The sequence below is a fragment of the Misgurnus anguillicaudatus genome, chromosome 18 (assembly GCF_027580225.2).
Source record: "Misgurnus anguillicaudatus chromosome 18, ASM2758022v2, whole genome shotgun sequence".
Lineage (NCBI taxonomy): Eukaryota > Metazoa > Chordata > Actinopteri > Cypriniformes > Cobitidae > Misgurnus > Misgurnus anguillicaudatus.
In genome coordinates this window covers 2,723,530-2,738,973 of record NC_073354.2, presented here as the reverse complement: position 1 = coordinate 2,738,973, position 15,444 = coordinate 2,723,530, and the positions used below count along the sequence as shown (strand labels likewise).

General features: G+C 37.7%; 1 protein-coding gene across 8 annotated transcripts in view; it reads right to left on the bottom strand.

The window, feature by feature from the left end:
- The window catches only part of fynb (FYN proto-oncogene, Src family tyrosine kinase b), an 81,226-nt gene that overhangs the window by 33,573 nt on the left and 32,209 nt on the right, over positions 1–15,444 (bottom strand). For 5 of the 8 annotated variants that reach the window (XM_073855519.1, XM_073855518.1, XM_073855523.1 and 2 more), the window contains exon 2: positions 9,684–9,740. The exons of 1 other annotated variant lie outside the window; for it this stretch is intronic. The gene's annotated coding sequence lies outside the window, so the exon portion shown is untranslated. Of the gene's footprint in view, positions 1–5,319; positions 5,534–9,683; positions 9,741–15,444 lie in introns of those variants that run through there. 2 more of the 8 variants (XM_073855522.1, XM_073855521.1) reach the window with 2 other exon arrangements.

The following is a 15,444-nucleotide window of genomic DNA, read 5'->3' as shown; positions in this document are numbered from 1 at the left end:
TCTGCGGTTTGAAATCACCTCAAATGTAGCATCAATGTACATGTATATCTTTGGGCCAACTGCTATGATTGAGTGGAGGTGGGGACTAATCTGCATATTCACAGATTCAAAAGGAGAGACGTCAACAGCACGAGCACTCACCTTCGTTAAAATCTTTTAATGCACGCAGCAGGGCTAGTGAATATCTACGGTGCACACGCGACAGATCAATTAAGCGATATCATAGGCATGTGAGAGGGCTTCATATGACTCTGAATAAAAAACACAGACTTAAACATTACGATGGGTTCCAGTGTTAAGAGAGTGCTTTACCTCCTGCTTTGCTGAAAACAAATGCATTCTAATGACGAAAGCGCGCCCCAGCTCAGATTGATCGCGCTGGGGCATTGTTTGGATAATGTGAGCGCGGTGTTATCTCCTAAATGCATTGAAGTTCATCATAAAAATTATAAGATAATGTAATTAAAAATCTATCATCGTTCGCCAGACGTTCTACAACATCTGCTTTAGTTTGTGTTTATTAACCCTTTAGTTTCACTTCATAACGCTATTCCATTAGAGGTAAAACCATTTAATTTATTAATAATCTAGTATGTGTTCATTTTCTGTCATAGTTTCTTCAAATTAAGTTTTATTTGAGTGTTTTAAAGCAACACCAAAGAGGTTTTTTTAACCTTAAAATAACGTTTCCAAAAAAGTTTCAGTTGTTCATCCACTCGAAACAGGGTGAATGGCACTTTCACATTCGCTTTGCAGCCCTCTATCGGCCAAAACCGCATTAAAGAAGTTTCCAACCGTCAGGTCGCGGTCCTGTAGTTCGAGTGAAAACTACAAAAACTTGCTTTACGGCAGACCTACAATCCAATCAGAGCCAGCTATGCTGCAGTATTTACAATTACAATAACGCTTCTAACCTGTAGGGGGAGCAAAGAGCAAAAACTCTTTAGTGTTGCTTTAAATAAAAATATTTAAATTTTCATCATGATGCATACTCCCCACCCCTTTGATTGCCACGCCCCCCGGTCCCGCCCACCTTAACTAACAAATTTTCTGCGGGAAACCCTGTATGCTATTATGATACTTAAATAGGCCCTATGAAATTTGTCTTATTTTTCCCAAATTCCGACTTATTTATTCTGAAATTCTGTGCTCTCTGCACTGTAAAAAGTGAAACATTGGATTAACCTAATAAAATTGAAGTAACCATTCACAATAAAGATTTTACATTGACCTAATGTTCAGAAACCATTCAGTTCAAACTAATTTTTTGCATTTCATTCAAACTCTTTTCTGAATTTGGTGTAAATCAATATTTTAGATTGGCTTAAATTTAAAAAAAATGGTTTTAAACAGACTTGATCTAAATTTAGTTTTCTTCAACCTAAAATATGTATTCATTGCAAATAATATGAAAGGCTTCATAATAGCCATAATCTAAAATTTTAAAATTCTCTCAATATATATACACACATTAAAATGAGTCATAGAAACGTTCTTTTAAATATTTATTAAATCTTTTTTTTTAAATCACTGTTTTTACAGACTTTTTTGGCAAAACAAACAGACAGTTCAAGTAATCAGTTCATTTCAAGTTGAATTTCATATGTAGCAGTACAAAAATATATCAACATAAGAACAAGAATAAGAATATCGTCAGCCTGTGAGATCGGCGATACACGATTTTATCGGGGGGCGGGGCAGTAGTTTACTAATTATTTTATTTCTTAATTTTTTACTCATTATAAGTCACTTGATTGGTGGACAAAAAAAGAACAAGAGTAACACCGTCATGACCGCAACCTTCTTGAAACTAATGCCATTAATGCGAGCGCGTCATTAAAACCCTAACCATGATTACTTAATAACTGTAAAAAACATGCATCTGCGCGCGCGCACATACAAACAATTCAATGCATTGGTTTAGTGCTGTTGCAGAAGGCTACACGTGTCAAGCAGTAGTGCTCTCAGGTGTGCCTTTTTAAACACATCGGTCCAGCGGAACGCGATCATATTTTAAACACAATCATATATTAAACACGAGGGACGTGTTGCTACAACTCCTTGAAATGCATATCATAAACGGGATTAATACCTAGTGATCTGACTTCAGACAGAGCGCAGCTTTCTGCACGTACGCGAGTGTGAGAGAAGCGCCAATATGCAGCGGGTCATATTTTTTTAAAAAGGAAAGTTTGCATCAGCTCGCATAAAATGCATTAACCTGTACAAATAGATAAGGATTACTACTTTGTTTATGTTTAGACTTCGGACAGAGGCGAGAGCGCATGCACGTGAGACAGAAAGAAGCGCAGCTGCTCATGACACGATGGATTTAGTGCTAGAAGGAGACCAAGACGCGCGCATTAAGTGCAGGTAATGAATCCTCTCTCTACAAGCTCTCCACGTAAAGTAAAGCCCACCAACTCTCATGCGAGGAAAAGCATGCAATGTGGATGTTAATATAAAACTATGATGATAATAATAACAACCGTTCGCCAACTATCGTCATGACTATCGCCATGAAAGCCTATCATTGGCGATATGTCTGGAGATCGTCGATACACGATACTATCGGCACAACCCTAGTATACACGCTGGTAAATAGATGTGAAGAGCTTTGCATTGTGTGGAAGTGTGTGCGACCAAGGTGGACGCGGGAAGAAGGAATATGTACTTTAAACTTGGGCTTTGCTCCACACTGCAAGCCTCCACTGATCGTGTCCGCGTCTCAACAAACGGACGAGGCGTTTATAGTTGGCGTTGTTGTGTCATAGCAAAAAGCAATCGAGTGCAAAACCAACACAAAGTACAGGATAGAAGTCGTTGTTTGCTGAAACACCCTGATGCTTGTAATGTCAAAGCTTGTTAGTCTGCTGTGTTCCAGGCTTTGACAAAACCTGCTTGTGTTCTAGAGGTCACATACCTTTCTTTACGTCCAACATTACACCAAAGGTGTATGAAATGTTTCCATGTATTTCTGTCATTTGTTGATTAATGAAACAAAAAAAAGCATTTGAAAATCAGTAAAATGGGTTAAAAATGACTGAATTTTTGTTGGATTCTGTGATTCCGTCCGTGTTTTCCGCATCATGGAAATCATAGGGCTCTACTCAAAGATGAGTTTATACAGGAGGACTTTAAAGGGGACATTTCACAAGACTTTTTAAAGTACTATTCGGACGGGATTGGAAGCCCCCCCCCCCCGTTGGAAGCCGAGTGCCCCCCTGTTAGTTATGGTCTGGCGCCGGCTCTGGGTGGGGTAAAGCAATTTTTATCAGAGCTTCTCAGTGATTTTAGTCATGTCCAAATGATCCACGTCAGTAATCCATTACAGTCAATGTCAGTAAAGAATTTTGCGACTTTTACCTTCTGTAAAAGATCTGGAGAAATTTCTTCAGGTAATACTAATCTCGTGCAAATAAACCAGCTGTAATTATATACGTAAATTGTGTCATTTCCTTTTAATTTGTGGCCTTCTTTTAAATATAAAAGGGCTTAAAGAAGCATTTACTTGCGTTTTAGGTGAAAAAACAAGTCGCAAGTCAGTTTCTGAATAACACAACACAAACTTTTTTTTTTTAAAAAGTCAAATTTACTTCTCAGAGGCACGGAACTGTTTCTGAAACTGACATTCTCCCCAAACTGAAATTAAACACATTGTTTCGCGTTTTCCTTGCCTATTTCATGTTGTTTGCACATGTGATATCAGGAAGCAAGGTAATGTGCACGTGACAAAAAGAAAGATGACGCCCTGTGCAATCGAGTTACCCCTCCCACTTCTGAATGTTTTACTGAGATTTGTAATCCCATCCGAATTGACCATAAATATTACAGACATCCTGTGTGGTAAAATTACATTACACCATCTACCCCTGTAAAACTAATCCCGTCCGAATAGGGCTAAAGATGTAAAATGTACTGTTTTTGTGTCCTTTTAAATGCAAATGAGCTGATGAAACGGAAACACTAATCGCCATGATGGTGGTTTGTTGAAATTGAGAACTCAAATGTGCTGTCAATTATTTTCTCCCTCACTAAATGACAGTGCAATGGTTGGATAGTGCAGATTGACCTATTTTTTTTTTACCAAAACTAAGTTACTGTTTTTTTTCATATTTAATAGGTTAATAAAAGCACTGGGGACAAAATTATAGCACATAAACATGGAAAAATTCTGACTTTCATGATATGTCCCCTTTATCAGAAAATCTTACAATAGAACATCTACAGCTAAAAGATATAAAAAAACAAGTGTCATCGCAACTGTTTCTATTATTAAACTTGAATATAAAAACTATATTTATCTAAGTGCGTGCCATGCACCCACCACCGGAGGCACTTCACCACCACAGTCTCCAAGACAACCACGGGGTTGTAGGTGTTCATCACAACAGTTAGATCAATACAATCGGTTATGACAGATTGATCTGACAGTTTTGACGGTTTCAATGAGATCACCACGTGGTTGTCATGGAGATGTCACAATCACCAGATCAACCCAATCTAATCGATCCAAACTGATTGCCAGGTCACTGTCAAATACAGAAAGTCAGCCATACTCTACACACGAGGAGGCAGGTAACACTTTCCACAGGAAATCAACCTAGAAATAACTTGCTTGTCTCTGTATATTAGGCTGTGGTGAAGCTATTTTTAACATCAACAGACCAACAAACATTTCAAAGTGTTTAATGTGCATTTCAAAATATCAAATGCAGGTAAATATATCATACAAAAAAATACAGATTCCTCCCAAACAATGGCCTTAGTCTGCCTAGTGGTTCAAAGATACTTTAAAGACTTCAGTCTCTCTCAGTAAGTTTCCACCAAATGAGTGGCTTATTATATCAATCCAAATGATTGATCGCCAGCTCACAAAGTCAGCCAAAATCAATAAAGCCAGCCAGACACTTCACACAGAAGAAGATGGGAAAATGGTTGAAAATAAATAAACATAATGCTTAATATGCCAGCTTTAAGAATAAAGACTACATTTGAAGTTAAAATTGTCTAGTTGTCTCTTGTAAAAAAACAACAACATAATTTCCTGGTCCTTTTACATTTATTCATTTAGCAGAAGCTTTAATCCAAAGCAACTAAAAAATGAGGCAGCATTAACCATTTTGTCTGAACAACATGTGTGCGCATTAGACATCAAACAGAAACCAAACCAATCCAACATTACTTACTGTACAATGGTTAGTTAAACACATAATTCCTATCAGATTTCACTGATTGTTTTACTTATGAAACAACATTTATATAAGGAAAACATGTGCCAAAATGCCCAAAAGGTGAACTAAACTGACAATGCCTTACCTCATAATAGATCTGCTATCCAGTTACATGCCAAAAATATGGGACATTTGAGTTCAAACTTAATAAGTTAAAAATGATAAAGCAGCAAAAATACCTGTGACCCTTTGTCTCAGATCGTTCACTCAAACATCTCAAATGAGTCACATAGCAGCTCTCAGGAAACGTGCCCCCTTTAAGTGAGTGAGTGTGTGGTCACCACAGCAAAGTTGCAAACATACAAACTTGTTTTAATTCTTTTGCAATTCTGCTTGCACAGCGATGCACGCATATAACGTCATTTATACATCGCTTACACAACAAAACATTTTCTGGTGCTTTTCTGGTGTACTGTGAACAATGCATGATTTAAATCACCAAACTAAAGGGAAACATTTATTCTACATCAGCTTTTAAATCGCTGCTGCCACGAAATGTATTTTCTTCAGCATGAAATCACTGTATCTAATGAATCACAAGTGTTTATATTGTAAACCATAATTGTCAACGTTATTTCAGGACAATGACAGTTTTGTGGGTTGCAGGTGAGAATTCTACAGTCACTAATACACGATTAGAGCAAAGAAATAAAGAAATAGCAACTACAGTATAGCAACTATAGTAACTAATAACTATAGAAAAACTATAAGTAGAACATTACAAATGATTGAAATTAATAATAAAATCTTCATAATACGACTGAAAAAACTCACATAAACATTTAGTAATCTGATGTGACATACTTTGTCATCTGACTGCTTTCTGCAGTCACACTAAGAAAGGACATGACCCTATAATGCGTCATGCCACATGCACAAGACACATGAATGGCAAAACAGTAGCTGCTTAGCTGGCTAACCAGTGTTTGTGGCATACAAATTTAAGAACTAAAATAGCTTGAGTTACTAATTTAGGCAAACATACTTCAATCATACCCCAACTCCGATGTTTACCACCAACCACTGATCTGACACCATCAGCTGAGAGGTCAACTTAGGGCACACTCACACTATCCAAACCAAACCTTGACCCTGGCAATTGCCCCCCAAAAGCACTCACACTGTACTTATCAATCTGAGCTCGCTGGGCGCACTTTCCTCATTTGGATGTGATTGTTTTGAACGAAGCAGGAAGTAAAGTGCTCTCTTAACACTGGAACCTGCAAGCCGATTAACCAAACCATGCCCGTGCACAGTACAGAGTGATTACACAATTCAAACTATTTTTTTTTTAAGTGTGATTTTATTGTTCGATTGTGTTCGATTTTATTGTTTGGATAGTGTGAGTGTGCCCTTAATGTTTGGCTGGCCCTGTGGTTGGTTAGAAATAAAAAAATTTAATTTGTTTAATTTTTAATTCGTGTCCCCATTTCAAGCAAGCTGCAAAAAATGTAATGTCAAAATTATATTTGCAACACGAGCACACATTGATGCAAGTAGCTGTCTTTCCTTAGAATTAGGCTTATTGAAATTTTTCAAGCAGATGCTAATGGGCAATCAAGAACTACCCAAGGACTTCCTTAATGCGGAAAACGCGGACGGAATCAAGGAATCAAAGCATAAAAATGGGAATTTACTGTACAACGTGGAATGTCTCGGAATTTGGCAAATTTTGGATTCAGTCAACCCATTATAACTCATTGATCGGCAAATAAAATGACAGAAATGCATGTAAGCATTTTCCCTTAGTGTAATATTGGATGTAGTGAAAGGTACGTCAGTTTCTCGTTATGCATTGCAAACAATGACAAGCACCTCTCTAGAGCGCAAGCAGATTCCGTTAAAGCCCAGAACACAGTATACTTTCTTCCCGCATCCACCTTGCGCGCAGACACATCCGCACTGCTTTGAAAGTACATTTACAGGAAATTCACAAATTTAGGAAATAGGATACAGAAAAGTAGCAAATACAGCACTGCAGTGAATGTAGTATACGAGTGTGCGACTGATCGATTTACCAAAGTGTATAGCTTGTAGCTCGTATATGTTCCTCAGACATGAGGGCTCATGAAGCTCGCACACAGGAGCAGTCAACACAAACATAAACAGCTGGATGTTTATCAGTATACTGAAACAGTGCAGTCTGTCTTGGATCTTAAAGTGACAGTAGCCTGCTGCTTCCTGTGTCAGAAATGTTCATTGTTAATGTTAAACCAGATTTTTTTAAATTTAATTAGATCATTAAAACCAAAATTCCAAAAAATAAAAACAGAAAACATGGAATTTGAAAATAAATAAAACGGAATTTGGGAAAAAATTAACGGATTTCATCGGGCCCTACACTTCCCATCGTCATCGTTCCTTCCCTTCTAAACCCCACGACCATTCAAACTAGGGCTGCACAATTTGGGTAATTTTTCCCATTGCGGTTATTGATGCTAATATTGCGATGTGCGATTATTCTACATGAGTCAACTTGATGGGTTTTAAGGAAAATCCACACAGTTTAGCTAAAATGTGTATTTGTAAAACTAGAAATGTTTTTGTATTGCCACGTGATGTAGCAACTGCTCAGTGTCAGTAATCCTAAATCCAAAATACCGCCATACAACAGACAGAGTTTTTTTTAGCTACCAGATCACTGTCACCCTCCTCTGCATCCATCTTCGCTCTGGTATAAGTGACGACCCACACCACACACGTGCATGCCACACGTGCACTACCTTTTTTGTTCGTTTTTCTTTCTTTTTTTAAACAGCAAGGAAAATTATCAAACTGTTATCAGAAAGTTTGTGTTAACAAGTCCACACATTTATTTATTTAATATAATTGCAACATTTTGCTGTCATATAATCGCACAGGCTGACATTGCGATTGCGATGCAATTAATTGTGCAGCACTAATTCAAACACATCCAAACTTGTGTTTTTAGTAAATACTTGCACCTTAATACAAGTGGGTAACCGGTATGCCTGTGACATTTTGAGGTATGTAGATGGTTATGGTGGAAGGTGTAGGGTGTTAAGGGTGTTGCATGCACAAAGTGCTGCTATTAACACTCACTGGAGTCAAGCTGAACTCAAACAAAAGCATTACCGATCACACCAAAACCACGCAACTGAACTCTTTGTTTAAGTACTGTAGTGTATAATTGGAGAAACTAACCAGCTAGTCACGACTGTTTTCCGAAAACATTCTGTAGTAACTTTGTTGCACACTTGTTGTTCAAATTACATTGCTTCAATAACATAGTTGATGATGTAACATACATATTGGAGTAATAATAGCGTCTACTAATTAATCCTTTCGATATCGAATTAGAAATTATTCAAAATAATTCTCTTGACAAATTAAAAGCCATATATTTACATTTGTATGCATGGCGTATATATTAAATATACTGCATGCTGCTTGGTTATTTTACCAAGAGCAAGATTTTTTTGTTTGCATTGTGTCTTTGCTGGGTCACATGCACAAATATACAATAAAAAGTGTAAAGATAAACACTGTGGGTTTAGGAACAAATCAAAACAATGTTCAATATTAGTTTGACCATTATGACCAGCAGGTGGCAAAGATTTGGTGCAGAGCCATCTCTTCAACCAACCAATGGCAGTTTGGAAAATTGATAGCATTCATCTTAAACACTAACCGAGCTAAGCACGGAAGGGGAAATGCTTGTTGAAGCTACAGAGGGCTGCATTAATCCAAGTAGACTCTGCTTTATTATGCACTAGCAGTGTCAGACACACTGAGATGTACACGCCATACATCTTTGATGTGCAACCCCCTATTGAAACAACCCAGCAGGCCCTGGGCTAAAATGCTGACCAGTTTGTTTCTCTGTTCAGACAAGGAAAAAACACAAGGAGATAAAAGAGCGAGACCAAGACAGTAGAAAAGAGTTTCACTATTACACCATATGGAAACACTAACTCATTTAAATGTCATAGACCTCCACACACACACACACACACACACACACACACACACACACACACACACACACACACACACACACACACACACACATTCCAAAGAGTCTAATCATTTCAGTATGAGTCCAAATGAGCTCATATAATACACACTCTCATACTGCAATCTATATAACTGGACATAAACTCGTTCTGGAGTCAAACACACAAACACAAATATGTTTTCTTTTCCGCAGAAATTACACACCCTTTTAAACCTGATCCAATGTTCATCACAAACTCCCATGCTTTCCACATTTGTTTTGTCCAACTGTTATCATTTACTTTGCTGTCATGTAAGGGTTTTCCAAAAACATCTCATACTTCAGAAACATCATGTGGCAGCACTTATGAGTTTAAAACATAAAAAATGTTGAGGTTTCTGCAAGATTATGTTGGCATACATTTAGCCTATAGTCTAATTTGCTGATCACTCGGCTTATGCACATACTGTTGTGTTGGGTAGTGATCTCACCTAAAATTCAAGCACAGCAGGGTCCTTATTTCCTCCACATTGCTTTGTGATCAAATCCTGGAACAAACAGAGAGACAGATAATTACAAAATGATAAAAGCTTTATAATCGGCTCTGATCTGGATTACTGACCTGTCTTAAAAAAGTATTAAAATTAAAAAAATTGTGATCACTTTTCTGGGGCTTTCACACTGGCAGTTTAGTTCAAAACGGGGGTGTTATTTCTTAACCCCTGGTTAAGTATGAACAGTGTAAAAACGTATTACAGATAACCCAGGATTTAATTTACACAGGGGTTAAGAATAACCGGGAGTTAACCATTTCAAGTGTGAAAAGCCCCACAGAGAGGCGAATACCACACACTTAAAATAAAATAAAAAAAGAGGTATATGTTGGAATTATTTTATGACGGGAAGTTGTTAAAGCTATACAGACTTGCTTATCATGGTTTTCTTTCTCTCATTCATTCATATTTGAAATATATATATATTTTTAACAAAATGCTATGCAATTCTTATAATATATAATACAATAATTGTAAAACATTTAACAAAATAATTATTTTGGTGTCATGCTGCTTTGACTTTGGAAACAAAGCCAAACTGTGATTGGTTCTTTAAATGTCAGTCAGATGGCCTCCAGGGCAATCCTGGGCCAATGAAAGCTGCTAGGGATTCCAGACATGCTGTTGTCAATTTGAAGATATGGTTATGCAAAGCTAAATACTGGCTGATTTATAGGTTGAGATCAGAGTGGTCATTTTGGGTTGATCAGCAAATTGTAGTCTATAGATTAGAACACAACACTTAAATGCTATTTCAGTCAGCACTCTTAGACTTTGTTGAAAGTTGCTTTTAGCATCTTTATAAAAGTCTCTTAGAAAAGTCCTACTTTGGGCTGAACATTTGTAGACACTTACATTATGTCAAAGCTCATGACTATTCCTAAGAACTGTTCTGCCCTTCTTCTCTGTAAAATCATGTGAGGTAGTGCAGTCCAGTGGGTGCATTGCATTCAGTTGGACATACGCATTTATCACACACAGATGCTTTGTATGTAAGAGAGAGGGCGGCTGAGGCCATAGGCAAAAAGGGGAATTCAATTCAATGCTATTTATTAACCAGTAGTCGCATGATGGAATATTCGCTGAAGGCACAAAGATGCACTGTTGCTTACAAACAACACACACATATGAACGATCTAAAAACAGCAAGAAATTATTTATGCACAAAGAAGAACGTCCAGAGTCTCAAACACAAACATGCACAGATGTCTTTTGTTTGGGTCTTTATGTAGCTCAGCTCAACAGGAATACAGCATTTTGTTAATTCAGAAGAATAAAAAAAAACACATACTACCATCCACACCATAAGAAAAGACTTATAGTGATGTGAATCTACCGATCCATTGTTGATTCAACTTGCACCAACAAAAATTCTATTTGTTTTTAATTCAATTCAGTAACTTTTAAAGGACTCAACTTGCCTTAACGTCAGTGCAATATTGACTTCAAAGCACTAGTGGAAACTGTGTTTCAGACAGAACCATCTTGCTTTATTAAATCACACTGACTATGATGATGTACAAAGAACTACTATAGACCTAAAAAAGTGCTTCTTTGAATAATATAAAATATAAATTGTATTAAAAAAAGTAAAGCCATTTTATTACATGTGATAACAGTTCTGGCCTCTCGTAAATTCTTTCATTGTGTTTCCTCTAGGATTTTTTCCAGCTGTGGCGGCAGGGGGCGCCCATGATGATTATAAATGTACATTATTTTTTTAAATGTAGAATATAGGCTACAGTAAACTAACATGTATTTTTTATCATTTTCATGCTGTCATTTACTTTTCCTTATATTTATAGCATATTGCTTTTCTATGTTTGATCTAAACCGTATTTTCTTAAAAATACGTCACATAGCTACATAGTTGGGATATTTCATTGTAGTTTTAATGTAGTGTGCATTGCGAGTTCGTGCTCATGTTTAGCATTACAGTTCCCTGTTGCAAAGTCATGCACAGTCCTGTTTGATAATCCGCACCGCTGTGATTGACCGAACACCCGACCAGTTATCCGACATCAGCAGCAATTTTATTCCACACCCGACCCGGTCTCAAGCAAATCGCGCAGTTAAAGAAACCTTTAACGGTCTTCAGACAGATGTTAAAGACAAATAAGCACGGGGCCATTTAAAAACGAGTCAAATTTTGGTCTTGAATCTTAGACCCGCATTTAACTCTTGTCTATTGAGTCCCGACCTGCATCTACAACGCGAATGAATAGCCTTATTACACCCGTTACATCCATGCCGTTTCGTCTGAAAATATATAAAACTGTTTCACAGTCTGCCTCAAGTTTTTATTACCAACGTTCTTCTCTTCCCACGGGAATAATGTAAGTTTCTGTCATGATCCTGCCCTCCTGTCATTGTAATTCATAGTTTTTGCTTTGTGTTTGTCATTTAATAAAGTCTTGTTTCATGTTCCCCAACCTCGTCTGTGATTGGGTTCGTTCCCCGCTGTCTCGCTAGGTCATGACAGAGCGACCGGGCGGGCAGTTCCTAACAGAACGCACGAGCCATTATAGAACCCAGCGGACGAGGCGCGGGTCAGCAGGAGCTGATCTGCGGTTGGTGGGTCCAACTCCATCGTTCAGCCCCTGGGGCCAACCGGCCACCCCTAGTATGGCCTGGAGCCCGGAGGGCAAGCCGTTGAGGGTCTTCGCCGAAGCTGAACAAGAGAGTGGGGAGGATTTCGCCAGCCGGCGCAGCCACAGCTTCAGCCAGCCGGCGCAGCCACAGCTTCAGCCAGCCGGCGCAGTCTGTACTGCTGTTGAAGCAGCTGCAGTTTTGTTTCCTGTCAGTATTTCCAGTCCTTGTCAAGTTTGTCATGCCCTCGTGTCAAGACTTTCCAGATCCCTTGTTCCTATCCTCGCCTGCACCCCTTGGACATAGAACTTTGCCTACCATGCCTCCCTAGTGTGAACTTTTGTATTGTTTACTAGAGTTGGGTACCGAAACGCGGTGCCATTATGGCACCGAAGCCTATATGGGCGGTACCTACCAGACCGAATCAGAACACAGTATTTTGCTCTCTGTAGCGCAAAAAAAGCATAATCACACAAGCACAGCACAATCGCTAGTTAAATGATACTGCACTCACATGGTGTAAATAATTTCCTCACTTACAAAATTCACGTGAATGTGAAAGTCGGAAAGATTTGATAATACAGAGGATTCAAGTTTGATTTCTTCGCTAAACTTAGGTGAGTTTGTTCATATTTTACATTATTGTAGTTTTATATTGATAAAAAACGGAAACCAATAATTTGTTGTGAAAAATCTAAGGATCTTAGATTTATTTATGTTATAGGGCGGATAAAATGTTTACCGTCTATTCGTTTTTGTTAAACGTTTTGTTTAATATAAGCGAGTCATTTTACATTTTTATTGTTGTTCTGTTTTAATAAAAAAAAGAACAAATAAGCATTCGTAGTAATGAAAATTATGTCAATTAAATATTTCATTTATTTGTGTTTTAACGCAGATACCATCCGTCAAATTCGTTTTATTAATAAACAAGCAATATAAGCAAGTTTGTCATTGGAGCTACTATTTTATTGGAGTTGAGTTTTTCTTTAAGAGTAATAATGAACAAACATTTTAAAAATTTATTTTATTAATAAATGGAAATATTAAATAATCTAATGTTAAAGATTAAATAGCCAACTTTTAAACTTCTTTGCCAAATATATTTTCATTTAAAATATGCGCTGTGTTTAATAAGTTTAAAATGTAAAAAAATCCTCATCTCCACATCCCTAATAATACAAATCGAACAAATTTTGTAAGAATATATGTCCAGGTTATTTTTATATTCTGACTTAAAAGAACAATTTGGAAAATGAGATCCTCAGAGGAGTGCGTGAATGCCGCAATTGATCTGACGGCAGCTTATTTTATATTTTATATGGTTTATATAAAAGGGAATATCCCGCACACTATTAACTTGCAAAAAGCATAATTTAGCAAGTTAATAGTGTGTGGGATATTCCCTTTTTTTTTATAAATGTTTGGTGGACTTCATTGTTTCTTCTTCCAACGCACCTAACCGGAACTAACAGGTGTGCGACATTGTTCTTCTATTAAATATTTAATATGGTAACATTCCTTCAGAGAATTTGCTCAAACGTATTACCTCACTAATGTTTTTATTAGTTCTTCGGCTGATATTGGCCTGAGATGGACCGCGGCAGTCACGGGTGTCAAGTTCATCGGAGACAAGCAGAAAGCGTCAAAACGTGAATGGTTTTACAAGCCAATAAGAAAATATTTTGGGTGAATTCCAAATGCCGTTTTGCGCCATTGAAGGGCACTTCACGAAGAGGATTTCGCATGAACAGTCGATCCAAATAAAGAGAAAAAGACGCTGTATTTTATTGCTCTATTTGGCAAGTGTGTTTAATTAGCCACAGTATGAGACACAATTGCGCAACTTTCTCTAGAGTTCAAGAGATCTGATCTTCGAAGGGAATAGGGCATAGAGACAATCACTTTCGATTAGAACGCGCCCTTTATCTTTTTGTGAGCGGCAGCCGCGTAGGCTTTAACCAATCATTGAACAGATTATTAACAACCAATCATAGAAATTTTTTTTGAGCTAAAAGTGGAGTGTTGAGAAGATTTTATTTAATTCACAAATCAAAAATTTCATAAAAAAGAAATCAAGAATGCAGGTCTTAAAAGATGATGGTGCTTTAGGCAAATCATTCATAAACAAATGACAAACAGAGAAGAATTTTCATAGTGTTATGCTGTACTTTCATCTACCATCTTTCTGTGACTCTTTTTTTCAAAGTACCGCTTTAGGCACCGTTTAGGCACCGGAACCGTTTTAAAAGTATCGATTTGGCACCGGTATCGAAAAACCCCCAAACAATACCCATCCCTATTGTTTACCCATGATGTCTAGTATTGTTTTTATATATCTGTCATGCTAATATATTTTGTGTCATGCCAGTGTCAGTCTTGTCATGTAATTGTCTTGTGTACCCCCTTGAGGAACGCCCGGAGGCGTCCCTTTAAGGGGAGGGTACTGTCATGATCCTGCCCTCATGTCATAGTAATTCATAGTTGTTTATAGTCATGTGGCAGGATTGTAGTGGTACCCATGTTTTGTGTTGTAGCACATGGCCTTTGTTTGGTCTGTGTGCTGCTGTGTCTCATTTGTGTCCCCACCCCCTCGTCTCCTCGTTAGCTCTCCCATCAATGTTTGATTAGTTTCCACAGTTCCCTCTTGATTTGTTCTCTTATAAAATGCCCTGTTGTCTAGCATCCTGTGCTTGTGCGTTGTGTATTTAAATGTATTTGTCATGTCCTTGATCATGTCGTCTGTCAGGTCTCCCCGGATCGCGTAAATCGGCTTGTGTCCAGTCCGTGTTTGGGTCGAGTCTAGTCTTGTTTAAGTCAGTCCTGTCTAGTTTATATTATTTCTAGTACTGTTTTCCCATCGTGGGTTTTTGCTTTGTGTTTGTCATTTATTAAAGTCTTGTTTCATGTTCCCCAACCTCGTCTGCGATTGGGTTCGTTCCCCACTGTCTCGCTTGGTCATGATAAAGCGACCGGGTTGGCAGTTCCTAACAGTTTCCTTACAAACAGATTCGACTATTAATGTCTTGCAGTCGCATATGAGTAGTATTCAGTATTTAGCCTTTTGTTTTTGGACAAATACTTTATCATTTAATGTGAAACTTAATGT